At 30.5% G+C, this 7,761-nt stretch overlaps 1 long non-coding RNA gene across 1 annotated transcript; it reads right to left on the reverse strand.

The window, feature by feature from the left end:
* Positions 1–1,421: 1,421 nt before the first annotated feature.
* On the reverse strand, positions 1,422–3,798 carry LOC127723817 (uncharacterized). Its single transcript, XR_007992269.1, has 3 exons — positions 3,710–3,798; positions 2,411–2,520; positions 1,422–1,539 (listed from the first exon to the last, which is right to left on the reverse strand). It is a non-coding gene; the product is annotated as an uncharacterized LOC127723817 (long non-coding RNA).
* Between the last annotated feature and the right edge of the window lie 3,963 nt (positions 3,799–7,761).

Consider the following 7,761-nt stretch of genomic DNA (forward strand, 5'->3'; position numbering starts at 1 on the left):
ATTTTCCTATTAGATATCGGGTGAGCCGTAGCGTAGTGGATATATAATGACTATATACATATAGCATTAACTTACTAATGAGCCTAAAGCATCTAGTTCTATCCTTGTCTGTTGAGTCTCGGCTCGGCAGCAGGGATACCACTTCGCCAACTCGACACTCACTCTTTTTTATTTTATTATATCAAATGTATTATTCTTTTAGCTTAGTTTTTGTGGATAATTTTGGAAATGCATAGGAAATTAACCTTTTCATCCCAGCAAACACAAAAACATCTTTAAAATGTTTTTAAAATGTTGTGTCTAATGTCATCAAAATATCACAAAAAAACGTGAGAAAAACATTAAATGTATGGTAGAATATATATCGCTAAAACGTTTTCTAATATATTTTCTAAAATATGTGCATAATATAATTAAAATGCTGTAAAGAAATATCATGATAATGTGAAAAAAAAATGGCGTATAAAACATTTTGATAATCTTTTAAAAAATATTTTCTAGAAATATTTTCTGAACGTTTGAAAAACATCATGAACATCAAATAATGTTATAAAAATGTTTTTTGGATGTTTTCTTGCAAGTGAGACTGTGCCTAAAAAATGTTTTCAAAATGTTTTAAGAAGATGTTTTTGGTTGATATCTAGATCATATCAATATAAAAATTTCTGTACTTTTGATTGAGTTTCCTGCTTTTTTAAATAACAAATCATTAGTTAAATTAATTTATACACAGTGATTAATTCTATATACAAACAAGAATAAACCAGTTGTTTTGCTAAGCATATGAAATTCACAATTCAAAGTCTTTAAAAACAAGAAGTATCTACAAATTTTGACACATCCAAAATGTCAGACACAACTCATCATGGTCAAGCCACTTACCAAATATGAAGTCATTCTGTTCATCAGCATTACTAATTAAAGTAATGAAAAATTTGAGAACATTCAGCATTTTGAAATACAATGTATAAGCAAACAGGAAACAGGTGCCAGATACAAAAATGTTCAAACATCACAGTTCATCACTATCAAGCAGCTCATTAAATATGAACTCATCTTTATCAGCAGTTTTGGGAAAAACAGTGATGAAAAAATATTTTGTTGGACAAAATCCGACAAATATAGGTAGACAGACGACAGACAGTGCAAGAAAGCCCACATTCCAACCACAATGGTATAATGTTTAGTTTTTCACTCTCAACTTTTATTACCTATCTTATACACATCATGCATATGTCAACCTGAACATGCATGACATATATGCCATTGGACATTATGCAAACATTATACACATTTTTAAGTTCAAGTTACATTGACTAAAACTTGTGTCCCAAATTCAGATTTTTTAATACAACTTCTCTTTCTAAACTAAAACGCTACACTTCTAATAGGGTTACATCTTAAGTCAATAATCAACACCATTTGACATCAACTATTTGATTTATTTAAGAATACACTGAAAAAGTCAATCAATTGTCTTATTCAAAATCACTTGGAATGTCTTGTAGTGTCATATCTTTTTCTTGCTGTGCCATGCTTCTGAAAAAAAAATTAATCTTACATTCATATATAAACTTCTTGCACATTCCTTTATTATAGAACGTTTCACGTTGCCTGAAGGATATACATCCCCTTCCCTTTAAAGTTTTGAAACAAATAACGATGATAGTCTGTCGGAAGGGGACGATAAATGGCTGACCGTGTTAAGAGAGAGAGCAATATGCCACGCTGAACTTCATTTAGTTATTAAAAAAAAACCACATAAAAAACTTTAGACTAGATATGTGTCCAGTCAAGAGTCTTATTTCATTATACGCGTTGATTGTTGTCTATCATATTTTTTTTCTTTTATTGTTTTGTATAAATCAGGCTGTTGTTTTTCTTGTTTTTTTTTTTGGTTTTCATTAAATGCATTGTATCATGTAGGGGCCTTTAAAAGCTCTGCTACATAACGTCATTAAACATCTTATTGTCCTTTTTAAGTGTTAAACTCTGTAGAGTGACATAGTTTATAACTTGTCATTTGTATCTAAGGGCATATGATATAGTCCTAGAAGTATACTATAGGCACATAATAACTTATCGAAGTGTTACGCATTGTTTTCGCAATGATGATAATAATATAACTTAACTTCCGAGAAACACACAGATGTCATTAAATGAGTTGTTTATATGTATTTGAAATACTTCAAAGGAAAGCAAATATGTTGTGTATGAAAGCACACTGTAGGACTAAAAGATTGATTTAAATAAACAACTTGTTTCTATTTTGTCACAAAAAAAATAATTTATTCAAATATCCAGATATCTTTTCTGTATTGTATGCCTTTAATCTTGAATGTAATGCATTGTTTATGCTAAATATTTGAATTAAATATGGAATAACAGTAATTCTGTATGAAAATCTTACTTCAAAAAAAAATTCTCCTGAAAGGTTGTAGACATTCCAAAGAACCTGCGCCACTTCCAAACTGTAAACCTGCATATTGAACTTGTCCTTTGTGGCTTTTCTTTTAGCTCCTGTTAAAAAATAAAAGATACATTGTATGTACATTGTACATTGTGTGTATGAAGCAATAAATATAATTTTAAGCAACAGTTTATATTATCTTGCTTGTACTGAAGTCTTACATAGTCTTTGTAATGTTCATTAAGCTGTTAAGGGAAATTTAATTTACTGTTTTGCAAATACATACATACACTGATTTTACTAGAAAAAAAAATCTCCATATTCAAATGGTGCTTATATTAGTGTTATTGTAACTTGTTTGTGTGCCTCGGAAACAAGGTATTGAGTCATGCTTATTGCAATAGTTGTTGTTGGTTTAAGTCTGTGAAATTTCTTTTTCATAATGTGCATTTAATGTAGGCAGTTAGTTGTTTTGTTTCAATTGTGTTGAGAAAAATTTAACATTTGTTTGTCAAGGCTTCAAAGTGGACTATATGGCATTGGTTTTCTCAGTTTTGAAAGCCGTACACGGACCTATAATTTCTTTTATCCAAGTCATTTAAATTCTGGTGGATAGCTGTCTCATACACCTTCTCGCTATTTCAGTATTTGGAAATCTGTCCTGCTTGAACTTTTTACGTCAGCATACGTCAAACAATAATACACCTTATCGCTATTCCCGCTTGACCTGAGAATCTATCCTGCTTGAACTTTTGACGTCAAACAACAATCACTTTTCCATTGTGGCATCAGATATTTTTTATGATGACGTCAAAATTTTAAGGGAACTTGTGACAGTTGTGTGATGTCCAGTAATGGCGGACAAATAGCGATAAGGTGTATTACTTTCAATTGAGGTGTCAAATATTTTCTAATATGATGTCAACATTTTACGGGAACTTTTGTGATGTCCATGGCCAGTAATGGCGGACAAATAGCGATAAGGTGTATTGGCAATCAAACACACAAGCCACATATCCTTATAATTTTTGATATCAATGAACAAATTCATAATTGGTGTACGTAGTTGCTTGAACAGTGGCGGATTTAGGGGCCCCGACCCCCTTATGGACTACTTATAAGATAAATGTATAGACTATTTACAAGTATCACTCCAAACGTTTGCTTGCCTTGGGCAGGGGCCCCCCTTTTTTCAAACCAGATCCGCACCTCCAGAAACAGATGTAATTTGGTTCCGATTATGATTGAACACACACAATGAATGCACAAGTTTCATCTTAACAGATTAATCATTCTTACCAAGTGAGTATATATCGCGTAACAAACAATTTTCTTGGCTCTCTTTGTTGATATCCTGTCTTCGTTTCGAAATTCAAATTTCAAAATCATTTCCGGCGATAAAACAAAAGTCGATTCCGGAAAAGGTCGGTTTTCCGTAAAGCATATAAACGATACGAAAATTGAACTTACAGTACAGTTACAGTTTTCATTTCTTAATTTCTTAAATATACACGAAAGAAATGAAAAAAACATAAAAGAAAGTTGATTGTTTATTAATACATTATTGCTTAATTTAATGTTGACTCTTTTGAATTTTAATATAAGAAGGAATAAAATCTGACTTCAAGGATCTTCAAGATATCAAGTAAGGATTTCAACCATAGTATCTTGCTTGTCATGATATTGCATATGAAATGCAGTACTATATCTTATCCTGAAAAAAAAACAAGCTAATTCCACAAAACGTTGTTTGTGGGGTTTTGAATAAAGTTTAAATAAAATGTTATTTTTATATCCATCAAATGTTGAATAAAATATCAGTAAGACTATCAAATAATGTGTATGTCAAAATATTTTATAGAAAACATTTAGCTGATATTTTTCAGATGTTTTATGTAAAACATTTTAATTTTACGTTATAAAACATTTTATGCAAATAGCAAAACTATATTTTCTGTAAAACATTTTTTTGCAGAATGTTTTTTTGGATATTTTGAAAATATTTACTTTAAATGTTGTTAAAATATAAAATACCAATTGAAGAAAATATTATTTTTTTATATTATAAAATATCTACGGGATATTTTAGAACAATGTTTGAGAACATGAATAAAAGATATTAGCAAATAATATTTTGTTATTGTTGTAAAGACATTTTACTTAAATGTTAGAAATAAAACATTTCAAAAACAATAAAATAAACATTTTTTTTATGTTTAAATGATATCTTATTGAAATATTTTGTGAGAGGCGTTCATATGACATTTAAAAAATGTTTTTAAAATGTTGTGTGTTTGCTGGGATTCTTGTTTCCCCTATCGGAATAAATGTTGTGCGTGTTTCATTGAAATGTTTACTTAGTATATGAATCCTTCTGTTATAGAAGTGAAAATACCTATATATATATACTATCTTTCTATATCGTGAAAAGGAAGAGCACGCCTGACGACAGAAAATAAAGTGTCCTCCGTACAATTTTTTTTATCAAATTTTTTAGCAGAATTAAAATTAATTCTTTTTTCTCAGTTCTTGTATGTTTTATATTACGGATTATTTTTTATCATGATCTTTAGTCTTAGTGTGTTGCATTATGCATCATCATATATGGGATAAAGAATAAAGATACCCCTTTTTCACAGGATGGAGCTGATACAAGGCGTGCAAAAGCATACGAAAAACTCGACGACTCGGCATAAATTCTTTTTAGTCTGGTCGTGTATCAATATTGTTGTTGCTGTTAACAAATACCCGAAGTTTCCCTGCTCTGCAGAGAAAAAAATAAATAATACGTCATTTCTCATATACTCTTCATCGTACGTGTACTCATGTGTTAAACAAAATCATTGATCATGATGTATAAATAGCTTCAATTTATAAGCATTATGTTTACATTCTTTAATAGACGAGCGGTTGACACGTTGGACTTGCAATAGAGGGGATATGGGTTCTATATATATATATACTATCTTTCTATATAGTGAAAAGGAAGAGCACGCCTGAAGACAAAAAATAAAGTGTCCTCCGTACAATTTTTTTTAATCAAATTTTTTAGCAGAATTAAAATTAATTCTTTTTTCTCAGTTCTTGTATGTTTTATATTACGGATTATTTTTTATCATGATCTTTAGTCTTAGTGTGTTGCATTATACATCATCATATATGGGATAAAGAATAAAGATACCCCTTTTTCACAGGATGGAGCTGATACAAGGCGTGCAAAAGCATACGAAAAACTCGACGACTCGGCATAAATTCTTTTTAGTCTGGTCGTGTATCAATATTGTTGTTGATGTTAACAAATACCCGAAGTTTCCCTGCTCTGCAGAGAAAAAAATAAATAATACGTCATTTCTCATATACTCTTCATCGTACGTGTACTCATGTGTTAAACAAAATCATTGATCATGATGTATAAATAGCTTCAATTTATAAACATTATGTTTACATTCTTTAATAGACGAGCGGTTGACACGTTGGACTTGCAATAGAGGGGATATGGGTTCGAATCTTATACTCCCTCGGTTAGATTTTTATCAAGAATTTTTCACCTATTTTGAATGATAGTTTCATTAACAGTGATATTTTAAGGAAATGTTGATCAAAGTATTTAAAATTCCCACAATATGTGCATGACGATAATTACACATGCGTATGTACATACAGGATATTGCACAACAAAGCCAGTACAGTTTAAATAGTTAAATTTTCCTATTAGATATCGGGTGAGCCGTAGCGTAGTGGATATACAATGACTATATACATATAGCATTAACTTACTAATGAGCCTAAAGGTATAAAACCACTAATTCATAGCCCCATTGCTTTCTATGTTAAATTCTGCAATTTCAAGCATAAATGGCTACTTTGTCTTAAGTTCAAATTAAGTGGCAGTTATTTCATGTCAAAACTGTACCTTATGCTGACTTGTGCTGAAAAAATCAACATACCTTTAATTGCATATTAGAGCGTACTGGTTCCCGGAAGTTTGATAGTACAGAAACAGGAACTTCTGATCTGAACAACAGGCCAAATGAGCCCTCCTATCAAAATTTCATATACTTCTTTATTATTCAAATAAAACTTTCAACTAGGGTTCTACAGTGATCCCAAGTCCCAAAGCTTTCATTTGATACTAAAACTACCCAAATATTCCCACTATTGACAAAGATACAGCTATGCGTAGGAACTATTTTGTTTAAAATATGTACTACTTTCTTGTATGTTCTTTCCGACCGGGCCTGAATTAGTGGTTCTATACCTATAACAGCATCAAACTTGTTATATTGACTTCTGCTTGACTTAATTTCCTTCTATGATCTATTTCTAGCATAGAAAAACACATAAAGCTTTTGTCAAAACAATATATCACTGAATTCAAGCTCAAATTGGACTGGTAGTAACATATGCGTTAAACAAAGAAAACTACATATGGATACTAATAGTGACAGATATGACACTTTTTCAATTTTTACCAGTTCTGATTTGTTAATATCTACTCAAATAACAGTGTTCTTACCTATATGTCTTATTTTTATCAGGGATTCTTCCTTGAATATGAATACAGTGGTCCAAACATAAAATATGATTGATAATTGTATCCCCCCTTTTTTCTACATGTTGGAAAAGGATAGTGATTTGGTAAAAAAAACATACTTTTATGTATAAACATGGATCAACAAGAGCAATTCATGTATCTCCAAGATAGACAACTTGCTAAAATGGTTATAAAATGCATTTCAAGTGAGATTTTGGAATTCCTATATAAGTATACACCAATTTTCCTTGAAATAAATAACTCACCAAGAAACACAATAAAACATGAACACTCACTAGATAATTTGACCAAAAACAATATTTATACTATAAACTAGTCATAATATACAAGTTTCATTGGTTTCAGTGTTAGATAATCCAAAAATTTAAATTTCAGGTAAAATCTTAACTGTGTGCATGTTAAATGACCAAAAAAGGCTAAAATACCTTAGTGTAGCAATTTGAGGGCTGTAATTTGACACTAACATAATTGTTACATAAAAAAAATAATGTAACATGATTTCTGACAACAAATGTGACCAATGTTCACTGTAAAGGGTATGATTTCTAAAAATAGAATTTAACATGCCTGTCAGTAATAGGTATAAAACCACTAATTCATAGCCCCATTGCTTTCTATGTTAAATTCTGCAATTTCAAGCATAAATGGCTACTTTGTCTTAAGTTCAAATTAAGTGGCAGTTATTTCATGTCAAAACTGTACCTTATGCTGACTTGTGCTGAAAAAATCAACATACCTTTAATTGCATATTAGAGCGTACTGGTTCCCGGAAGTTTGATAGTACAGAAACAGGAAC

This window comes from Mytilus californianus, unplaced genomic scaffold (assembly GCF_021869535.1).
Source record: "Mytilus californianus isolate M0D057914Y unplaced genomic scaffold, xbMytCali1.0.p SCAF_13, whole genome shotgun sequence".
NCBI classification, from domain to species: domain Eukaryota; kingdom Metazoa; phylum Mollusca; class Bivalvia; order Mytilida; family Mytilidae; genus Mytilus; species Mytilus californianus.